Raw genomic sequence first — 11667 nt, 5'->3', positions numbered from 1 at the left:
GGGTCAGGACGGTAAACTTGGACAGAGTTTTATGAGACTGAGACTAGATGAATATCATCATGTGTAAACTCGCTGACGTGGACGGCTGAACTAAAAAATGTAGGTGGGATACTTTTTCAGCCTATCAGAAAATCATAAGGTATTAAGGGACTGAAGTAGGTGAGTGGGTAAATACACTCTGGTGCATGCAGACACTGGGGTGTTACTCAGCTCTAAAAGATATGAGCTGTCGGGGCACCTGTGTGGCTCAGTTGGTGAAGTGTCTGACTTCGGCTCAAGTCATGACCTCACGGTTCATGGGTTCGAGCCCCGTGGGGCAAGGTCTGCTCTGACAGCGTGGAGGCTGCTTGGGATTGTCTTTCTCTCTCCCTCTCTGCCCCTTCCCTGCTTGCACTTTAAATAAGTAAATTAAGTAAGTAAGTAAGTAAATAAATGAATGAATGAATGAATGAATAAATAAATAAAAGAAATGAGCTGTGAAGCCAGGAGAGCTGGAAGAGGTTTGAACGCATGCTATGAGGTGAGCAAAGCCAGTCTGAAAGGCTACTTACTATACGATTCCAAGTGTACGACCTTCTGGAAAAGGCAGACTCTGGAGACACTGAGAAGCCGAGGCTCCCCGGGTGGGGAAACGAAGACGTGCAGCACAGCGGACCCCTCTGTATGGTACTGAAATGAGAGAGACGTATCGTTGCGCATCTGTGTCAGGCCATGGACTGCAGAGTGCCAGGGGTGAGCTGTGGGGTGTGCTGTGCTCATCAGCTGTCCCAGGGTCCCCCTCTGGCTGGCTGTTGACGGCACGGAAGGCAGTGCATATATGTGTGTGTGTGTGTGTGTGTGCGCGCACGCAGGGGGTATATAGAATAAAGGACTCATAACACCTGCCACCACATGGGTGTAAGTAAACCAACCCCCATCAGTGAACAGGCTCTGGTGGTTGTCCCTCACCTCAAAAGATGGGTCTTCACAACGACTTTGTCATCGAACGGGAAATGGCATTCGCTTAAAACAGTGTGCAGCCCCTCAAATTGCTTGGGTCTGATTCGATGCCTCACAAAGGCCCTCCGGTTCCAGCAAAGGGAACTGGGCACAGAAACGTGAACTTACCTTTGTTGAGTTGATACCACGTGACCATACACGTCATCTCGGGGAACGACTAGAACGCATGTGCTGTTTCTGGGGATAAACGCACACTGGAACAGTCAGGCACAAGTGGGGTTTCCAGACTGTTCTTTAGAGTGGACTCTGGGTCAGCAGAGTTGGAAGTGGTTGTCCAGCCCAATCTGGTCCCCTTAATGGTGGCCCTCCGGCCGTCGCAGCGAGGACTAAGAAAGTAGCCGGTTAGATCTGACCCCAGCCTGAGCTCTTGGGGCTCTGTTCCCGTCCCTGCCACAACCCAGAATGGGGTCTTCCTCTGGGTCACCCCTCGGCGTGCCTTCAGCCCCAGAAGCTGTCCCTCCATGGGGACTACCACCCCCGGGTTCCCAAGTGTCCAGAGAAAAAGGTGGAAAATGAACTAATTTTATAATTAACAAAGCATTAAGGGGAGGTACTTTTCTGTCTCACTTTTGCCGGAGAGCCTCCAGCACCTTGTTCTGGCACCTGATTAAGAGACTGCGCTGTGTGCCAAAACTGGATGGTTTGCTCTTCAATAACTGGATTCCTAATGTTCACACAGAAGACTTCGTCTCATTAAAGAGAACACTCTTCCTGTCCCCGTGCCGGTCCCTTGCATCCTTGGATTCCCTTTATCCTTCTCCGTTCCTGCGCTCACGTCTTTTTACAACAGCCGTAGGAAGCTTGGCTTTCAATCGGATTGTTAACTGTCTTTGGGGGCTGACTCAAATGGTTTAATTAACAACTACAAGCTTGTTGCAAGTACCACTAATTAATGCCTTGGATAAAATAAACCATTCAAGTGACAGGAATGTTTGAGCAAAGTTGTCCTGGACGGAGGCCAGCAAAAACACTCCTCGCTAGGGGTTCGGAACCGTGCTCTGCCCACACGCGGAGAGGAGGCAGATGGCCTCATCTGGATTGGTACCTTGGGAGACAAAAGAGATTTTTCCAATTAAAGTCACTTAGAAAAACAGACTTCACAACGAGGGAGGCCAAGCATTAAAAAAAAACAAAAAAAAAACAAAATAATCCCTGGCATTTGTATGGTATGGACTTGGAAAATATCTGCTATCCCTTCCTTACAGGGGAGTGGGTTTGGGGAAAGCCCAATTGGAAAAGTCACAAGGTGCACGTCAGCCGATGACGGTTTTGACCTTAGGAAGTGTCTGTCCCACTGAAACGCACATCCAAAGCCCTGGCCCCTGCAGTGCAACCAGAATGATTTCGTCTTCTGCCTAATTCTCTCTGTCCGCTTCTGTATTTTTCATCTTTAGAGAAAGAGGTTTTGGTTGCTTGTTTGGTTTGGTGTTTGTGATGAGTAAGCAAGAGAAAAGGGGACATAGAGACGGCTCTGGAAGCACACAGTCACCACTCATGATGAGCTCTGAGGCGATTGGGCCGGGCCGTGATAATGCTCTGAAAATGATGTTAGCTACAAGCCGCTCAATTAACTTCCAAGTAGCTGTTATGTCTTGGCGACCCCTGGCATCCTTGCAAATTCTTGTAACACCAGAAAACCTAGCTTCACAAATGCTTTTCAAATGTAATGAGATTTTTATGTGTACTCATTTTCACAATTAATGGAGAAGGAATATGTAAAGTAATCATTTATCGAGTTTCATGTTGCTATTTCCATACTCGGAGGCCTCTAATTTTTTTCAAGTCTTAAACATTTCCAAAGCTCCTTGAAGACGCTCATAAGCCTGAGGCTAAAGAATAAAAGGGGTCAGACACTCTCTAGGGAAAATTCTAAGTCTTATGCAGAATTAGTTCTCCTTGATGGTCAAAGTACATTCTCACTGGAACCCCCTGAGGTGGGTGCAGAAGTATAATTAACCCCATCTTCTAGGGCCTGAACCAGAACTCAGAGCCAAGGGCGTCCGGTTCTCCTGGCCCAGGGCTCAAGCCCACCCCTAACCTCACTTCCTTCCGCTTTGACTCCTTCTGCTTCCCACGTTTCTTGAATCTGCCCATTTCCCTGGTGCTGGCTCTCCCTGAGGTCGCAAGAGCCAATGGGAAAGGAAAGTCGAATGGGTGTTGATGCATTAATGCCCCGTCCTTCCCAGATGGGTCCTTCCCGGGAGCGTCACCTCAGGATGAGCCTGTCCCATGCGCAGATGGAGCCAGCTGACCTGGGACAGACAATGGCCCCGTTCTGGGCATGGGCACCACTTGGCCAACTCCCAACCCCCAGTCTCATGCTCGAATCAAGCGTGAAGTGAACAGAGGCCTGACCAGAAGCCGGACAGCAGATGCTTGTGCCCCGGCAAACGCTGTCCAGTGGGGCCTCGGGGACGTCTGGGCTGGGAGAACACCCTGGCTTAGACGGAAAGGCATTTATCCAGCATCCGTTAAGGCCTGTGTGAAGGTCTTACAGCTCATTGGATTCTCACAGCAGCCGCAGGAGGCGGGTACTCGCATTACCCACATTTTACAGATGGACACACAAGTGTGGAGCGGGCCACCTGTTAGGGACGGTGTGTCACAGAAGACTGTTAACCAAAGTGTGGCGAACCCAGGGGAACCCAGGAGGGAAGGCACAGGGCCCTGGGGCAGCCATGGTGGGCGCTTCATGACCCTAAGCCTGAAAGGTGGGGGGAGGGCAGCTGTCACAGGGGTTTGGGGAAAGGGGCTGGAGCTGGAGAGAGGGGCCCAGGCAGGGACTACGGGTTCAGAGCCACCGCCTGGGGACCCCACAGGGAGGCAGCCAGGGGAACACATACTCTCTCATTCACCCCTCCCCCCCTACACTTTGATCTTCTGCCAGGGCCTGGAGTTGGCCAAGAAAAACCCAGAAACCAGAGGCCAGGAAACCTCATGACAGAGAGGCCAGAGGCCTCGCTTGGAGCGAGGAGGGGACTGCTCAGGACAAAGACGTGGGAAGTAACTGGCATTCAATCATTTGCATGGACAGTGGGTGGAGGACATTCGTGTGTGTATCTCACCACGTCCATCTGCGCGCTCATAGACACATGAATGATCCCCGGGGTGACTCTCACACACTAGAAACTGGTAGAAACTTCTGAGATACGTTGCCTACTTTCCCTTATGTAACTTGATCAACTGTTTGATTTTTCCCCTGTGCTCTTGTAGTTTCAATCCATCAGTCAATCCTCTAATCGTTAACAGGAATTGCTGTTTTTGAGCTTTTCGTGCTAGAACCGGAAAGACAGGGCCCATTTTTCTCTCCTGTGGTCAGGGAGCCGTCAGGATGTGGGTCTAGAGGCCTGTGTGGTACTAGCGGCTGACAGTTCTATGATGGTCACATTCCACTGAAACATATCCGTGACTGGTAGACTTCATTTTTCACCCCCAAGTGGCAAGTTCGTCTAGTTCAAGCAAATACACACCAGGTGCTCAAGGAGAGGGGATCATGCAAGGTGTGCTCACCAGCGGGTGGGGATTTGGGGGCTGTTTTAAAATTCTGCCTACTCTATGCACATTAAATCCCTTAAGCTCCAAAACAACCCCAAAGTGGTGTTATTGTTATTTATTTCATGCTACAGATGTGACCCCAGGGGAAGGGTCAGGTCAAGTGACTTCTCCAGCGTCGCGCAGTGGGGGACCAGATCCCTTCGGTGCTTACCTGACTCTTCCTCTGCCCAATACTCTCCTGTGCAGAGCCGCTCTGCATGAGGGGGGTGGTGACATGAGGGGCTGGGCTCCCGGCCCTCTCCTCTCTGATGGGAGCACCCCCTCAGCTTGATCCACACGGCAGTTACAACTCACCAGTCAAGGCCCTGACATGCTGAAGCATAGTGAAGGGAAACATCTGGGCTCTACAACAGACATAACTAGGTTTCTAAATCCATAGTTTCTTTATGTAATCAGTTGAACAGTGGCGCCCAGAAAGGTGTGTCTGAGTCTTGACCTGGAAACTATGGATGTGGCTTGATTGGAGAAGAGGCCTCTGCACATGTAATTAAGTTGGGAATCTTGAGCTGCGACCATCCTGGGTTTAGGGTGTGCCCTAAATCCAATGACTGCTGTCCCTATAAGAGAAAGACAGAAGGGGGCTTGAGACACAGACACGGGGGGAGGAGGTGTGAGGAGGGAGGCAGAGCTCAGAGTGATGCAGCCACAAAGCCAGGGAAGGCCTAGAGCCACAAGACATGGAGGAAGCAAGGAAGGATCTTCAGCTAGAGCCTTCGGGGCAGGGGGGGGGGGGGGGCACCTTGATTTCATCCTCCTATGAAGTCTCCAGAACTCCTAATAGAGCAGACTTCCATTGTTTCACACCACTTGGTGTGTGGTCGTTTCTTAAGGNGGGGGGGGGGGGGGGGGGGGGCTCGGATTTAGCTCCTACACCTGGATTTAGGTCCTCTGGCTGCAGAACTGGGACAGAATAAACGGGTTGTTGAAGTCACCCAGTGTGCGGTCATTTGTTACAGCAGCGCGAGCAAACTCTCCGCCCCATCACCTACTTTCTTGCCAACTGTGCGCAGAGGGGTATCAGGAATGGAGCAGAGGTGTGGGTGGGTCCAAAAAAAAGTCTAGACTTTGTTTTCTGTTGCTCCCAAAGAAGAAAGCGCTTTAGAGACTTCAGAGTGGGGAGGAAGGGGTCGAGGAGGTGGAAGTTGAAGGGCAGGAGGGTAATCTTGGCTCGTTTAGAAGATCAGAGAAGTTTCTGGAACGCGGAGAACACAGATAAACTTCCTGACTTTCACGCACTTTCTATGAGTTTCTGTGGCAGGCAGATCTCCAAGATGGCTTCCAGGACTCTGCCTGGCGGTGTACACGCCCCGTTGGATAGCCCGTCCTGGAGTGTGGGGGGCTCTGTGAATGAAAGGGTCACTCTCTTGATGGTGTTACACATGTGACGCTCCGTGGTGGTGGCAGACTGGCTGTTGTTGTGAGGGGGCCAGGTGTGGAGGACCCGAGGGTGGCCTCTCGGGGAGGACAGTGACCTCCAGCCGGCACCCGGCACGGATGTGGGCAGCTCAGCGGTTGGGCCGCAGGGGCTCAATTCTGCCAACTGCCTGGACGACTTGGAAGTGAAGTGGGAGCCTCAGATGAGGTCGCAGCCCCAGCCCCCTCCTTGCTGAGCCGCCTGATCCAAGGGGATCCGGCTGACAGGTGCCGAGCTGAGGGGCGACGGAGGGAGGCGGCTGGGAGCCGTGGAGTCTGTGGAGATGTGTCGTCCAGCGATGGAAAACAACTGCTGTTTCTTTTTTGTTTCTTAAGTTTATTTATTTTGAGAGAAAGAGTGGGGGGGGGAGGGGCAGAGAGAGGAGAGAGAATCCCAAGCAAGCTCCGTGCTGTCAGCCTGGAGCCCGACGTGGGGCTCCATCCCACGAGCCGTGAGATCATGATGTGACCCGAAATCAATAGTCGGACGCTTAACCGACTGAGCCACCCAGGCGCCCCAACAATTGCAGTTTCTTTTCTTTTCTCTTTTATTTATTTCTGAGAGAGAGAGAGAGACCGTGTGAGCAGGGGAGGGTCAGAGAGGGAGACACAGAATCCAAAAAGGCTCCAGGCTCTGAGCTGTCAGCACAGAGCCCAACGTGGGGCTTGAACCCACGAACTGCGAGATCATGACCTGAGCTGAAGTCAGTTGCTTAACCCACTGAGCCAACCGACTAAGCCACTTCCCCCGTAAGCCCGTCAGGTGCATCCAGTGAGACATCCCCCCCATGAACTGCTGTCTCCGGCTCCCCAGAGGGCAGATTTCTGGCAAGTTCTGCTAGCACAGCACCACGGCTCTTGTCCACCGTCCCATCCATCCCATCAGCCGCAGCCATGACATTTCCAAGGACATTGCGATCTCTTCCTTGAGTGCCACCGTCCCGATGCTCGGGGGTCATGACTGCCCCTTAGTAGAGCTGCTATTCATTCATTCTTTAGTGTTCTCTACCAATCAGCCATGCCCCGAACCCCGGTCCTGTCCCCCTGTTTGAATTACTGCATCGTTTCTCTCTCCTGACTGGACCCCGACCGAGGCCCTGTTCTCCAGCGCCAGGTGGCATCGTGTGCTCAGGACGGGCTGGGTTATCTCAGGGACCTGCGGTGGCCTCCAAAAGGTACACGTGCCGTCTGTGGTCAGCGGCAGAGCACGGGGCCGCGGGGTAAGAAAGGCGCTAGGCCCGGTTCGCAGCTGAGCGCGGGGGTGGGGACAGCCCCAGCAGCTGCCTTCCTCGCCTGTAACCCGAAGGTGGCAGCCGGCAAGGCTGTGTGGTTGTCCAGGTACAAGCTAAGCTCCGGGACTGTGACTTAACAGACATGTAGTCTCTCAGACTGTCCTTCCACGATGCGTCCAGGGGGACAGGCCTCTCTGCTACACGTGCTCCCCCAGGGACAGGCTCTGTCTGCCTCGCTGTTTGGCTGTCACTTATCCCTGTCATCTGTGTGGTCGCAGTTCAGGGGCAGATGGAGGGCAGGGCGGGCACGGGCTCGATGCCCTAAGGCCGAGGAGCAGCGGCAGTGCCTGTCGCCTCCACTCACGTTCCAGCGCGGGTGCGTCAGGTCACATGTGCGGGACAAACCGCACAGGAGGTCAGGCAGGGGAGGATCCTGCGGGGCGGCTGGGAGCCCGAGCAGCACTCGGTCCTGGGAAGCAGTGGGAGGTGACGGGGGAACAGTAGCCATGTCCCCCGTCCCACGCCAGCCCTCCCAGACTTCTCCACGCGTCGCCCCAGCCACCCCCGTGCTGGAAGGAACATGTCCTTGTGGGAAAGCCATGCTCCCTCATTCTGCTTTTGCTTTACAGCCGGGATTTGTCGAGCTGGCCAAGACGTCCTTTAATGCCGAAGAGTAAGGAGGTGGCTCTGTGACTCACAGAACAGCCCCGTGCACCTGCTAGGGAAGCGGATTTTTTCCCTCCAACGTAACAAATTAGACCCCATCTGGGATTTCAGAAGCCTGAGCTAAGGCTTCCTGCATCTGTTTGCACACGGAGCAATGATGGAAAGCAAAGAAAATGATATGTTTAAAGAACCCGTGTGTGTCAAGTAGAAGGAAGTCTTGAGAATTCTTACACATTTCACTCTAGTATAGGACAGTGACAATTAAGGATCTGAAAATAATTTAACCCATCCACAGTACTTCTTTTTTAAAAATTTCTTAATGTTTACTTATTTTGGGGGGAGAAAGAGAGACAGTGTGTGAGTGGGCAAGGTGGCAGAGAGAGAGGGAGACACAGAATCCAAAGCAGGCTCCAGGTTCTGAGCTGTCAGCACAGAGCCTGATGCGGGGCTCAAACCCACAAACCACAAGATCATGACCTGAGCTGAAGTCAGCCATGTAACCGACTGAGCCACCTAGGCGCCCCTATCCACAGTATTTCTAAATGCCAGATGGTGTTCTAAGACCTTGGAAATGACAGTTCCTCTAATTCTTACAATGGTATTTTGAAATAAGGACTATTGTACCCATTTGAGAGATGTGGACATGGAGGCAGAGAGGGAGACAGAACTCACCCCCAGTCATACAGCTGGTAAACAGTGGATCTGGGATTTGAAGTTAGACAACTGAACCCCAGAGTCTGTGCCCAGGGCCAGCAACCTCTCTCATGAACACCAGCTGGTATATATGTCAGGCTCTGCAGGTCATGTCGTCTGTCACAGCTACTCAGTTCTGGGGCTGAAAGGCTAAAGCAGCCACAGAGAATGTGGAAGCGAGTGAACATGGCCGTGTTCCATAAGACTTTGTCTACGGACGCTGAACTTTGAATTTCATAGACTTTTCACGTGTCACAAAATACTCTTCTTCTCTTATTTCTTTATTATTTTTTTAACCTTTATTCATTTTTGAGAGACGGAACAGAGCATGAGCGGGGGAGGGGCAGAGAGAGAGAGGGGACAGAATCCGAAACAGGCTCCAGGCTCTGAGCTGTCAGCACAGAGCCCGACACGGGGCTCGAACTCATAGAGTGAGAGATCATGACCTGAGCCGAGTTGGACACTCAACTGACTAAGCCACCCAGGCGCCCCCTCTTCTCTGATTTTTTTTTTTTTATTCAACTATTTAAAAACGTAAAAGCCATTCTTGGCTCTCAAGCTGTTTGCTGGCCCGTGGTCTTTGCAATTAACCTTGATGCCCTGAGGATTCCTGAAACTGTGAGTCCTTTCCTGAACCTGACTGTACTGTGCACTCTGAGAAGAGCGTCCTGTGTCCTGTGGATACAGCCACCTTCACTGCGAAGAAGGGACTCCACTGTCATTAGAACTTGGTAGAAGGAGAAAGCGAAGTGTCCCTGTGACCAGGTGTGACGCGGTCACATGGCCGATGAGGACCGGGGCTGGGACCTGCGTGGACGGGCAGGAAGGATTCGGGTTGGCCATGGAGGCACTCACAGCAGCTTAGAGAACTGGGGAAATGAAGGAAGGAGAAAACCGCGCAGGTGCGTGGTAAGAAGGACGAGGGGCACAGGCACTGAGCCTCGTCTCTGCAATTTCCCATCGAAAGGACTCGCGGGCAGGCAGCCTCTCAGAGAGCACCCTCCACAAAGCCCTTCCTCATCTGGGTCTCCCGTCAGTTTGGTGACAGCCGGGTGACAGCCAGGATGCTTGGGATGGGCTGGGACGGGCACAGACACGGTGGACACGTTGGCCTGGCGGCCGCCCCTTGCTGAACCCCACACCAACTGCTTCCTGCTGCGGGTCAGATGGCATCAGAGGGACCTGAGTCTTCTCCAGGTGACAAGCTCCCAGCTCCTGGGTGTTCTTGAAGCCTCTGGGGCCTCCCTTTGGGGCCTTCTCGGTCCGGGGCCCTGACTCCCCTCTGTGTTAATTTCCAAGTGTCACGTGCTGGCAGGGATAGGGGCTTCCCGTAACAGAAGTGTGTTCTCACAGCTCTGGGGGCAGGAAGTCCAGGCCACGGTGTCTTCGGGGCTCTAAGAAGAATGCACCTTCTGATTGCAAAGATCGACGGTGACAATGATGAGGATGGTGTTCTCACTCATACCAGCCACCTCCTGTCCCCACAGAGGCATGAAGAATGTTACCGCCTCGGAAATCTGTATCCCAGCACTGCGTTATTAATTATTATGACTGCTCCGGTCTGTTTTTGAGGCGGCTGCTATAATCACGGTTCCTCGTGTGGAGGCATTAGATCGATGTCGCAGAGTTTAAGCTAAAAATGAGTCATTTGGAGCGTGCAACAGCTCTTTCGAGTTCCAGGAGTGTAACTGGGGAGAGGGGTCTATAGTCATTATTCCCTGGCACCCCCAGGGAAGTCGAGACCCAGGGAATTCAGACCTGCCCAAGTTCTTCAGTGAGTCACAGCTAGAAAAATCTCCAGCCTAGAAACTCAGTTGCCCCAAGTACCCTCTTGCATATGTTTTTAAAATAGAGGCCAAGGGGGGGTTCACGGTTGGCTCACACACCCCACATTTTCCAGTGAGAGGCTTAGAAACTACCATTTGGTTGGTTTCGCTTGGCCAAGCGGTCAGTGCTGGAAGGAGACTCTAGTGAGATCTCCCGCCCCCTACTGCTCTCTGGGAACGGGCAGAGAATAGGGTGGGCAGAGGTGGGCCCTTCAGACCGGGCTCCCTAGAAACCTGCCAGGAGCAGAGGATCAGCCTGGGTTGAAAGAGCTGGGCCTTCTCCTGGGGACCCTGCGCGGGGACCCGCTTTCAGCGGGTGAGTGTGTCCTGCGGCTGAAGGAGAGGGGGCGTCTTCTCCCACTGCGTCCTCCTGTTGAATCATGCCATGACTTGGCAGTTTATAGGCTGGGAAATGTCAACTTTTTAAGAGAGCTTGAAGGAAAAAAAAAATCCACGGTTAAGCCTGGGAGGTGCTAAATATAGGGACTTCTTAGCTTCCAGAAGAGCAGATAAATGAACACACAAGCCATACGCAAAGGCGGTTATTTCTGCTAGGAGTTGACTTTCTTTCAGCCGCCCCCCGGAGCCACAAAACACACAAATACAGACTGATGGATTGTTGTCGTGGATTCAGAAGCCATTTCCCGGACCCCCGTCTGTGTGCCAGGCGACGGAAGGGCAACTGGATTTCTGAGAGGTCGGAGGTCCCCCCAGAGATGTGAGGAGGGGACTAGAGATCAGGCCCATTCTTTTTTTTTTTTTTTTTTAATATTTTTTTTTTTATTTATTTCTAGGAGAGAGAGAGACAGCATGAGCAGGGGAGGGTCAGAGAGAGAGGGAGTCACAGACTGAAACAGGCTCCAGGCTCCGAGCTGGCAGTCAGCACAGAGCCCGACGCGGGGCTCGAACCCACGAACTGCGAGATCATGACCTAAGCGAAAGTCGGACGCTTAACCGACTAAGCCACCCAGGCGCCCCAAGATCAGGCCCATTCTGAGAAGCTCTGGAAATGCCTAAGGTCCCCCTGGAAGTCATGGCTGCCAGGGCCCCGTTTTGGTAGCTGAATGAACGCACACCTGGGAATCGAGACTGTGCCCGTTAAGGTGGGGACAGGGCCATGGGACTCGATATGAGGCAGGGCGTGCGGGCGGCAGGCCTAAGGACGTTTCCGGCCGTCCTGCGGGCACGGGGTAACTGCGAGCCTGGTGTTGAGTGCGTCCCCAGGACCCTGCTCCAAGCGGGTCCAAGCCCAGCAGCATCGGCTTCCGCTGGGAATTTGCAGA

Source organism: Hyaena hyaena, unplaced genomic scaffold (genome assembly GCF_003009895.1).
Source record: "Hyaena hyaena isolate Hyena2069 unplaced genomic scaffold, ASM300989v1 scaffold_890, whole genome shotgun sequence".
Lineage (NCBI taxonomy): Eukaryota > Metazoa > Chordata > Mammalia > Carnivora > Hyaenidae > Hyaena > Hyaena hyaena.
Note: the sequence above shows the minus strand (reverse complement) of the source record.